This window comes from Lycium barbarum, chromosome 3, assembly GCF_019175385.1.
Source record: "Lycium barbarum isolate Lr01 chromosome 3, ASM1917538v2, whole genome shotgun sequence".
Classification (NCBI taxonomy): Eukaryota; Viridiplantae; Streptophyta; class Magnoliopsida; order Solanales; family Solanaceae; genus Lycium; species Lycium barbarum.
Window position 1 is genome coordinate 18,669,781 of NC_083339.1, and position 11,959 is coordinate 18,681,739.

An 11,959-nucleotide genomic window follows, 5' to 3' on the forward strand; every position below is an offset into this window, starting at 1 on the left:
ACCAAGGAGCATATTTTAATTAATTGATTAGACTAAAAAGGGGATTAGAAAATAATTCATCTACCTAAAATATTGGGCCAACTCTCTTCTCCCCTTGCCCCAAATCTGAAGCCCAATTAAATCCCCAATTCCTCACCACCCCAGCCCAAAAATCCCCGCGACCCGGGCCCAAATACTAAGTCCCTAAAATCAGTAACCAAACAGCCCTCTTTAACCATTTCATCTTTAACCAAACAACCCTAAACCGACAACCCCCTTTCAACGTTCACCTAACAGCCCTAACGCACCACCCATCGCCGCCACCCTTGTCACGTCTGTCACCTCACCACCACCACGCCCATATCCCACAAAATCCGCTACCTACACCCCTCTTCTCCTTTCTCACACTCCATCTCTGAAGCTTGCAGGCTCCATGTGCGATTTCAGCGGATTTCGGGGTAAGTCCCATCCCTATTTTCATCATCTCATCTATTGAAAAACATCTCCCAAAATTTCCCCCCTTTTCCTTATTTTTAAGACTTCGAATTCAAGCTGTTGAAACGCTCAGTATTTACCTATAAATACAGGCCTTCCTTGGCTGTTTTGAGACAAGTTTCAAGGGCTAAGTTAACAAGGTTGAAGTGTTGGAAATTCCTCTTGAATAACCCAAAAAAAAAAAAAAATCTCATCTGTTTTCTTAAAAAAAAAAAAATCTCTCTTTTAACTTTAAGTTTGTTTTTTGTCGAATTCTTTTGTGGTTCTCGGCTAAACAAGCTCCTCAAGCGGATTCGGAGACTCGACGACGACGTTAGCCTCAGTTCGCTGTCATAAAGAAGGTAATCGCATTCGTCCTATCTTCGTCTTTAATTTTGTTAAAGTAGAAATGTAGTCGTCAAGTATTTCTCATCATTTATTTGGTTTAGTTGGCTAGATTGTGTTTGCTTGTCGTTTGTTGTAAGTTAGTGTAAAACGACTAATCATACTTAGAAGAATTGTTGGTTAATTCATCTAAGATGTATGCAATTTTGTCGCTTGGCTAATTTTCTGTTTCAGTCATTTGTCAAAAGCTGCCACGTCCTTATTTTTTTCGGTGTAAAGCATGGCTTATGGAAACTGCGAATTTAGAAAGGGAAATCTACTTATTTGTGAGAATATATAGCTTATACATGGATTTGATGTTATGTTTGTTGTTGTCCTCCTGTATGTTCAAGTAATTAACTAAAAGCCATGCTTCTTTTCTATAAGAATTCAAGTTAGGTGACCAAGTGAACCTGTTAAGTCTTTGTAAATATGGAAGTTTTCTCATTGTTTAAGAATTATGGCTGTAACATCTTGAAGTGTTTATATAGATTCAGTTGTTTTGTTCATCTTATACCATATTACACTATTTGCAGATCGTAGAATTTAAGCTTTAACATTTGATATGAAGTTTAAACCAGTTCTGCTTGTTACATTTGTTTTAAAATCCTCTCTGTTAGGAATATACTATGGTATGCTTAGGAGTTCACTTGGGAAATCCCAAAAGCTACAAAGAAACATGTTGATGCTAAGTACATTTGTGGTCTTCTCAGCATGATTGTACTAGCTAAGTTGTCATGTATAAATCTAGAAAGAGTTCTTAACTTAATTATCTCTAGATGAGGATAGTAAAAGACTGGTGTTTAGTGAAATGGGACGAGATAAATAAGCAGTAGGTAGTTAGCTGCACATATTATATCCTGTGCCAAATGTACGCTTTAGTTTGACAATTTGCTAGTGTCATTTTTCTTGAGCTTAACTAGACTTCCTAATGTACAGGGGTGCTGCTATGTGAGAGTCTAAATTACTTGTTTTGGGCTTCCTTTTGTCTAGAAACAGTCACCAAAAAAAAAGTGTTAGTTTGCCTTTTGGCTCTAAGTTTCCAGTTATATGTACTTAATTGGCTATCTCTGTATTTTTTTTTCAAGTTTGGAAACAAATATGAATTAGTTTATATGCTTATGTACTCACTTGAATGAAATATGGATAAGAGAGGATCTAGTGACTGCTTTTGTTGCTTTTATATGTCCACAAGTATGAATAATGAATTTATGAGGCATGTCGAGCTTGTTAAGGGTATGCGAGAATTCTTGGCTGTTTAATCTAGCACATTTTCTGACTTGAAGAGTTCCTTTAAACGTTCTGACTTAAGAAACTTAGCTAAGGGTCTACATGTTTTAATGACTAAAAGTTGCGTACTCTTAAAAAATTCACCTGCTTGTTGTAACAGCTTTGTTGCATTCTAGCTATGCCTTAATAGACTCCATTAGCCTAAAAAGGGACCTGCACTATGTAGAGTTGGATTAATTGTTTTGCTTGGAAGAATGGTGGTCAGTCGTGTTGCATCCGTTCTTGGGCCTTTTTTTTGTAGTTGCCGATTTGTCGAGGCGTGTAATGTGACCATAGCTGTACTATTTTATTTGTATCTCCTGGTTTCATGAATCAATAAGTAAAGAATGCATATTTTGGTCGACCTTCCTAGACAGATTTGGTCTCTTTACTCCCATACTTTGTAGGGTGCGTCAGTCGTGTTGCATCCGTTCTTGGGCCTTTTTTTTGTAGTTGCCGATTTGTCGAGGCGTGTAATGTGACCATAGCTGTACTATTTTATTTGTATCTCCTGGTTTCATGAATCAATAAGTAAAGAATGCATATTTTGGTCGACCTTCCTAGACAGATTTGGTCTCTTTACTCCCATACTTTGTAGGGTGCCTTACATGTTGTCTTGGAGTCTTGAAAATAAAGGTGTGAGCTTGTTTGAACAACCTATTATCATGTTTAAGAATTTCAAGTTGAACTCGTAGTTGCGTTATATTTGTTCATATTTTAGCTCAAAAGTTGATGTGCTTTGATCTGGATGCTTAAAACCATTTGAGTCGTCTAAAGCGATCAGTTGGACAAAGTTACTTATCTCATATTATTGTATTTCCCCCTCTGGTGGAACATTAAAACATAAAAGAAGGCTTTGGATGTGATCATGGTTTAAATGTTTGTGAGCTAATTTTTGAGACTACATACTAGATTTTTTGACGTAGGAGATCTTCTTATGATTTAACTAGATTCTGGAAATAATTAGTATTTTTGTGCCTTGTTTTAATTACAACATATAGCATTTGATGTTAATTATTTCCATCTATGATTATTGGGATTGTAACTCTAATCCTTTTCTTTTCTTTCTTTTTACATGAACACCATGGGAGTTTGTTGGAGTTGTGACTCAACTCTAATTCTGCCCAGGTCATAAGAGCGGCCAGCAGCAGATTATTTGCTCGTCTCTAGTAGTCCCACCGCGTCCACGTCTCGAGTCTCCGTCCTTCTTCCTTATTCAAAATTTCAAGCCTCCATATTGTTTGATACATGCTGTTTATATTATTTGACTAACACTCTTTGTGAATTTGTATTTTTTGTAGTTTTGTTTTGAACGTGTAACTTGACTTAAGTATATTACTAAGTTTAGTCATTATCTTCCCTACGCTCTTTTTTTTTAAGATATTGAACTTAGTGTATTTGTTCGGATTAGGCATATTAGAGTAGTCACATAAATGATGTCAACTTTTTTTTTTTCAGGATGTAAGAAAATTGGATTTTTCTAAAAGGTGAAACTGGAGACTTCTTTCGAAATAAAGAATTGGCTAACAACGTTTTATCAAGTGTTTCAAGCAAGAGCTAGGCATATTCTATGCAAAGGCCCACACATGGATTTTTTTAGAAGTGATAAAAACACCAGTTTTTGGAGAGTAAAAAATAAGAACTTTAGTGATCCAAAACATATTTTCAGAATTTGTTCTTTTTGCACTAACGTCGAGCAGGTTTTATTTTTCAAGTTGAAAACAAGAAAGTTATATTAGGGCTTATGTATAGTGGCCCAAGTTATTTTACGAAAGCCACCAGGTATATACTCTATTTTTCATATACATATATATATACTTTATTTCTTATTAAATCATCCAATCATCTCTACATTGTGGATGTACTTATATATATCACGGTACTTATACATGTTATTATATTTTTCATGGCTATTTCCAAAAGTGTATTTCTCTATACTATTTTACATATGATAAACATACTCCATGCATATGTTATTTTCACATAATAAATATGTATTTCCATACTCTACATCATATATACTGCCCTTATATACAATAACCATATTTATACCTAATCTTCAAAAAATACACGTACTTTTAAAAAAAAAATACATCTCTAGTACATATAACTTTACAATGAGTATGCCTACATACTATTTTATTTTTTTTACACGTACCATACATATACTACCTTATTTCCGTTAATTCTCTTGGTCGTGTTCACATATATGCATCTATATAGTACTATCATGCCATCAATAACTATTTTTAGTTATCCATGATATACATATCACGTATACACGTTATTTTCATAATATATATATATATATATATATATCTTCTTATTCTATATTATCCACATTACTCTAGATAAAACAAATGTCATACATATTTTTCTTATGCACACATTAGCATTAACTACTTCCTTTATGTATATGCATTTACTCACATAGTTACAATTACATTAAAAAACCCTTTTTTTTTATACAAATAGTTTTGAGAGAGTAATTTCTTTTTCCGCAATTCTTTAAATAGGTGATAATAAAAGAAATAATCCCTCTCTAGTGTCAGTTAAACTAAGTTTAAAGACTGTATTCGGATAAGCTCTGAGGGATGCTTAATACCTTCCTCTCGGGGTAAATAAAACCCTTACCTAGAATCTCACAGGTTTCAGAGACTAAAAAATGGAGTTTACTTTTTATAAATGGTTTCCTAATATTTCCTAAAATTAGGTGGCGACTCTGAAAATTTACAAAACCGGAGGAAACATAGTCATAAGTTGTGAACTAGTTTTAACCCGTTAAAAATAGGGCATGACAGAATGGCGACTCCACTGGGGAGGCACTCTAGGACACAAGCTAAAGCCAAACTAGTTTTTCCGCCTGTTATTTATGAGTTGCTACATTGCTATATTTGAAAGGACACAAGCTAAAGCCAAACTTGTGCTCCTTATTTGTTTGAGAAAACACTATTTGTTATTGCTTTCCTTATAATGTCATTGCACTTTCTATCGAGTCTTTGGGCGTACACTTACACACACTGTGGTTCACGCGAGGTGTTGTCTGACACACCTCCACCCCTTCTTTGGATTCTCTAGTTTCAGAGTCGGTACGGTAGTTTACTACTTACCCTCTCGCAGACATTCAGTCCCACTCGAAAATTCTTAGGAAAAAATCTTATTCTAGAAAAATAAGTCATGCTGCATACACCTTAGGCAGGTCAATCTAAGGTATTGTCGCTGCAAATTAGGAATCCACTATTTTGTCAAAGGTTTGAAACCTGAATGACACAACCCTTTATGTGAATTGATGAAATGATCCTTAAGAGACACAAGATGATTTTTTTACAAACAATACTTATCATAACCTTTACCCTTCTTTTCAGATAGAAATTAACCAAAACCTACCAAATATCCAAATGATAGTCTCATCTCCTCACGACCTGCAAACTTGGTGGAGGAACATAAAAGTGGCACACGGACAGGAAATTCAACAACATCTAGGGTCGTTAATGTCACTAATGGGTATCCAAGCTAACAAAACTCTCACCAAGCTGCTGATAGAATTTTGGGATCCCGCCAGTGTAACCTTCAACTTTTTGGATTTTGAGATAACTTCTACTTTAGAGGAAGTTTGTGGATTCACCGACTTACCATTTGAGGGAAGAATGCCAATGTTACCATCCTTCATATCGAGGGAGAAATTCTTGCGCATTTTGGGATTTAATGTTTACCCGGTCTTGAGGAACGTGGAAAATGATCGAGTGAAGTTTGACTTCCTTTTTCAGAGATTTGGGAGCCGAGAAAGCGTTGATCGATATCGGGATGAGTTTGCGTGTGACCGCGGAAGGTGGGAGAAAATGCGGCCACGAGTCTTCGCCGTAGCCTTGTTGGGAGTCTTGGTTTTCCCAAAGAGAGCCTACCGAATTAATATTAACCTTTTGCCACTTGTTATGGATATCTTCTCGAGACCGGATGAATTGACATTGGTCCCTATGATCCTCGCGGAGATGCTCCGAGCTCTATCAGCTTGTTCAAGAGGGCATAACTTTTTCGAGGGGTGTAATCTCTTGCTGCAGTTATGGGCCACGGAACACTTCTATACTCGCTCCCCCATCATGGATTATTGCATAGATGCTCGAAGCAGAATTCAAAGCCATATGGAAAGAATGAGGTGCTGGCCTGAACCTACAGGAGCAGAGGAGTGGCGCGCATTCTTGGTTCAGCTCACGGGAGATGCTATTCAGTGGAAATACCCCTGGCTGTCAGGGAGACCTTTGGTAAGAACTGCAAATCTGTACTTCGTTGAGTTGGTCGGGTTAGATAGGATTCAACCGTATGCGCCTCTTAGGGTCCTGAGGCAGTTTGGAGTTACACAAGATGTCCCAGTCTGGTCCCGCATGGCACTGCATAAAGGTAACTATGATAGGGTGGTTCCAGTGGCACGAGTGATAATTCTACAAAGAGAATGGCTGAACATAATCACAATTGGTATGGGTAACGAGAGTTGGTGCACACCCGAGTATTACGCCTAGTATAATGTGGGAGGCCTGGCACTTTTGCCAACCGAAGATAGATTCGATGGGCTCACGGACAATGATGTAGCCGCTTGGCTTGCAGTTGAGATATTGCCTCTCATGAGCGTCACTAATAATATGTATAGGCAGGTAGTTCCGGGCTCAGTAAACCATCTGATACAACTGGTAGAAGAGGAAGATCCGGTGGAGACGGAAGATGAGATGAAAGAGGATCCCGAAGAAGAATCGACAGAGCCAGATGAACCGATGGAAGAGGATCCGGAAGAAGATCCAGAGTGGGAATCAGAGCGTAATCTTGTAATAGAGGTAGAGCCAGAGAAATCACCTGAGTACACTCCAGCAGGATATTTAGAGGAGGAACCGGAGGTGCAGTCCGAGTGGAGGCCCACAGTACATGGTATGGAGGAGGGACCTGAGTATGATCCGGAGGCAGGTTGGGAGATAGAGACAGACCCAGAGGAAGAACCTGAGTACGACCCAGGGCCCGATTATGATCCAGCATATGATGGGGATGACAATGACGGCCCGACATGGCCCTAGACTATTTTCTTTCCCCCCCCCCCCCCCCCCCCCACCCCCTTTTGTTTTATTTACATTCCAAAAGAGTGTTATATGGCCCAATCTTTTTGTACGCCCTCGTGGCCACCCGTTGCATTTCCATTTCAAATTTCTATTAACCCATTCCTTTTGTATGCCTTTATGGCCATCCCCTTTTGTGTTTTATCATTTCAGGCTGCCATAGGCCTATCCTTGTAAGCTCTCGAGCTGCCTTTTGTGGGAATGGAAGTTATGTTTGTTCTAAAAAATCACAGAATGTGTCAAAAAAGGATCATCATCATCAACTTGTGTGTAACGTAGGCTTACCTCTGGCAAAAAGAGGCTCCACAATTCGGACACGCTTGTTTGCACGTCGACTTGACGTAATTATGTGATCAAATGTGTTACTATACTCTTTCTAAAGCTTCCCAGACTAACCTTTTGTTTTCCAATTGTTTTTATTTTAGTTTTATCCCGCCAACAGAGGTTGATTTGTGTTGATCTTCAAACTGGCCTAGTCACACTACAATTTGAGGTCTAAGGGAAAAATGACTATCACCAACGAAGTCAACCCAACTGCTAACTTTTCCATAACAAATGAAAATCCAGAAAGCTCGACAGAGAGGATTAATCTGAACGATGAAGAAGAGATCGCTTTGCTAAAGCTACAACTTGACAAACTAAGAGGAGAGCTGCGCCAAGTTCGAGACCTGACCCGTCTCACTGTGACTGCTTTCCCAAACCCACCTCACTTTCCATCTTTGGATTCGCTGGTTCTAGAACACTTCCCTCCATCTACACGTCCACCTTCAATACCCCTTTCCTTTTCCAACCTACCTCCGATCACTCCCGCGAATGTACCAAATATGCATAAACAAACCCCTTACGTCCCCGACTACACCCATACTTCACAAAAACCCAACATCAACCCAAACTACTACTGCACCTACTTACCCCACCGTGCAGCACATACCAGGGGCAGACGTTGACACTTCCCGCGAGCAATATGTGCCACCGGTATATGCAGCTGGGGCTCCAACCTTTACCGCTCCTATCACAGTCAGGATCCCGTTCGAGGTGGATCAATATGCAGAAATTGAGAGAGATGCTAAGATAGGAGAAGATGAATCAATCATTAACCAGCTGCACAGTCTAAGGAAAGAAATGAGGAACATGCGAGTCACTCGGGGAAGTGAGAGTTTGGATTATGATGATCTATGCATACACCCGGATATTGGCACGCCAGTAGGGTACAAACCTCCTAAGTTCGATATTTTTGATGGGACAGGTGATCCTCATTCACATTTGAGGGCCTACTACGACAAGTTAGTAGGAGTAGGAAGGAACGAGAAATTGAGGATGAAATTATTTATTAGAAGTTTGTCAAGAGAGGCGCTCACTTGGTATACTCACCAAGATCCTCGCAAATGGAGCGACTGGTAGGATATGGCTGGGATTTCATGAATCGCTTCGGATTTAACACTGAGATCACACCAGACAGGTTTTCTCTGAGCAACATACAAAAGAAGGCGACTGAATCATTCCAGGATTACGCAAGACGTTGGAGGATGGAGGCTGCCCGAGTTATGCCCCCATTGGATGAAAGCGAGCTCAGCAAGTATTTCATTCGAGCTCAGGAAGGCATCTACTTTGAAAAGATGATGGGATCAATGGGCCAAAAGTTCACAGATTTGGTCAAAATGGGAGACTTTTTGGAAGAAGGAATCAAGTCTGGAAAGATTCAATCAATGGCCGCGTTGAAAGTTGCAAGCAAAGCCATACAGTCAGGTTCCATCAATGGCATTAAGAAAAAAAAGGAGGACACATCTAATATCACACCTTACTACCAGCGAGGAGAGTCATCTCACCCATACCCCACAAACCCCCAAATCTTTACTCATGTCCCTTATGTCCCATACCCAGTTTATAACGTCCAACCACATTACAACCCACCACGAGCCCCCACTTACCAAAACCCTCCAAGACCTTACATCTCTATTCAAGCACCCATCCATCAAAATAGACCACCATATGCCCTAAGACCTCGCCCAACTCCCGAAGTCAGAAATACCTGAACCTATAGCCTCATAGCCGAACCTTTAGCCCAATTATTTGAAAGGTTGAGGATAGCAGGATTGTTACAACCAATTGAAGGGAGAATCCCTGACCCAATTCCTTGAAACTTTGATAGGAACAAACGTTGCGCATATCATCCAGGAATTCAGGGACATGACACCGAGGAATGCTTTGGTTTGAAAAATGAGGTTGAAGCTTTAATAAAGAGTGGAGCAATTCAATGCACTACAGCGCCCCCGAATGTGAACAACAACCCGTTGCCAAATCATGGAAACCGGGCAGTTAATATGATATCATTTGATGAGGAATATGACTTGGAGGGAACCATTGTACCCGTTGGAAACACAGAGGCATTTGTCGTAACATCCCCAACTGCTTCCATCATCACAGTACAGTTGAGGGCGCCAGTAGTTGTCCAGACATACCAACCAAGGTCCGTGGTGATCACTGTTGTCGCAAAAAAGCACGATTATGATTCCAAGGCAGTCCCATGGGACTATCAATCGAAAGTGAAGGCTAAGATGATGGAAACCGCAGTCGCTCATGGAATGACAAAGTCAGGAAGATGTTATATCCCGGAGGATTTAAACAGAGGAAGTTCAGGCAAAGAGCACCATCAAAGGAGAAACGTTACTGATGCCGAGGCAGCAGAATTCTGGAAGAGGATGCAAACCAAAGATTATTCAGTCGAGGAACAGTTGAAGAAGACACCTGCCTAAATATCGATCATGTCCTTGCTAATGAGTTTTGAAGCCCATAGGGATGCTTTAGTTAAGGTATTAAGTGGAGTGAGCATATCGAATGAGACGACGAGTGAAATGTTGGCCACAACAATCAGGCAGATGGTTGAAGCAAACAAGATTTCTTTCCGCAATGATGAACTTCCACCAGAAGGAACAGAACACAACAAAGCACTTCACATCACCGTGAGGTGCGGAGATAAGTTTGTATCTAGGGTACTTATCGATGGAGGTTCAGGGTGTAACATTTGCCCTCTCAACACCCTGAGAAGTTTGAAGATGGACACGGAAGAAATGAAAGAAAGCCGTATGAAGGTTCGAGCTTTTGACGGGACACAAATGGGTGTCACTGGAGAAATATGTCTATATTTGCATATCGGGCCCGTGGAGTTCCCAATCATTTTTCAAGTGATGGACATATCGTCAACTTACAACTTGTTGTTAGGAAGACCATGGGTCCACATAGCTGGAGCCGTTACTTCCACTTTACATCAGTGTTTGAAATTCGAATGGGGCTGGGAGCAAATCGTAGTTTAGGGGGAACTTAGTCACCCCATCTATTCTAAAAGCTCTATTCCGGTTATTGAAGAAATGGGAGAGTTAGATGGAGTTAACTTTCATGCTGTGGAAATCATGCAAGCTGTAAAAATAGATGAGATGGCGGGATCTGATGAAATGAAGATGTCAAGCGCGACAAAGATGGTAGCGTCAGAGATGTTGAAGTATGGCTACCAGCCAAAGTCCGGGTTAGGCCCAAAATCTAATGGCATAATTGAACCAATCCAACTGAAGCAGCAGAAGAGTACTTTTGGGCTCGGGTATGATCCTATGTTTGGAGAAACTAGTAGCACCAAGGGGATCTTTGTACCAGAGCAAGTTCCTGTCCAGGGTCAGATGATTGTGCCAGAGGTCGATGAAGATACCATAGAAGGAATGGAGAACCTGTTCGTGACAATGGTCGAGGAGTATTGTGGGGAGACTGAAGCAAATGCCGAGACACCGACTATTCGTGATGTCGAACCAGGAGAGATCTTGCAGAATTGGACTGTCAGCCCATCCTTGGTTCGCCAGGAGTCTTGGTAGTGTGGAATTGTAGTTTGTTTTCAAAATAGCAGGATCAATTGAGGCTTGAATAATGCCTGTGCTCTTTTGTCATCTGCCTCTTTCTTTAAAAGCATTGAATGCTTCTTTAATGAAAATGCATTTCTATTTTTCTATTAAAATATCATATCTTACTTATGCTCGCTTTTTGTTTTTCAACACTCAAACTAGTAAAAATATTCATTCTATGATTATGACATATAACGAAACCATTGAGCAAAGTATAAACGGTGAACAAGATTATGAGGAATACGATGAAAGCATGATGCCTGAATATCTTCCGCAAGAGATCGAGCAACTCGAGAATCAAAAGAAATCGAACTTGGAGGAAACTAAGATAGGTAACTTAGGAGACGATGAGACAGTGAGAGAAACCCGGATCAACATACACTTAGAAGCTGAACGGAAGCAAGAATTGTTGGAATTGCTTAAGCAGTATGTCGACGTGTTTGCTTGGTCCTACGACGACATGCCCGGGCTGAGCACCGACATCCTCTCTCATAGGCTACCAATTGATCCCACCCTCCCGCCGATCAAGCAAAAGCCAAGGAAGTTCAAGCCCGATTTGAGTTTAATGAAAAAAGAGGAAGTCACTAAGCAGATTGAAGCAAATGTCGTAAGGGTTACAAACTACCCTTCCTGGTTGGCCAACATTGTGCCCGTTCCCAAGAAGGATGGAAAAATCAGGATATGTGTGGATTATCGGGATCTCAACAAAGCTAGTCCTAAGAATGACTTCCCCCTTCCAAACATCCACATATTCATCGATAACTGTGCAAAACATGAGTTGTAATCATTTGTCGATTGCTATGCAGAATATCATCAGATTTTGATGCATAAGGATGATGCAGAAAAGACGGCATTTACCACTCCATGGGGAGT

At 40.2% G+C, this 11,959-nt stretch overlaps 1 long non-coding RNA gene across 1 annotated transcript; it reads left to right on the plus strand.

Annotated features, from left to right (window-relative positions):
- Positions 1-224: 224 nt before the first annotated feature.
- Positions 225-3,467, plus strand: LOC132630639 (uncharacterized). The gene is made up of 2 exons (XR_009578635.1): positions 225-437; positions 567-3,467. It is a non-coding gene; the product is annotated as an uncharacterized LOC132630639 (long non-coding RNA).
- Positions 3,468-11,959: the final 8,492 nt, after the last annotated feature.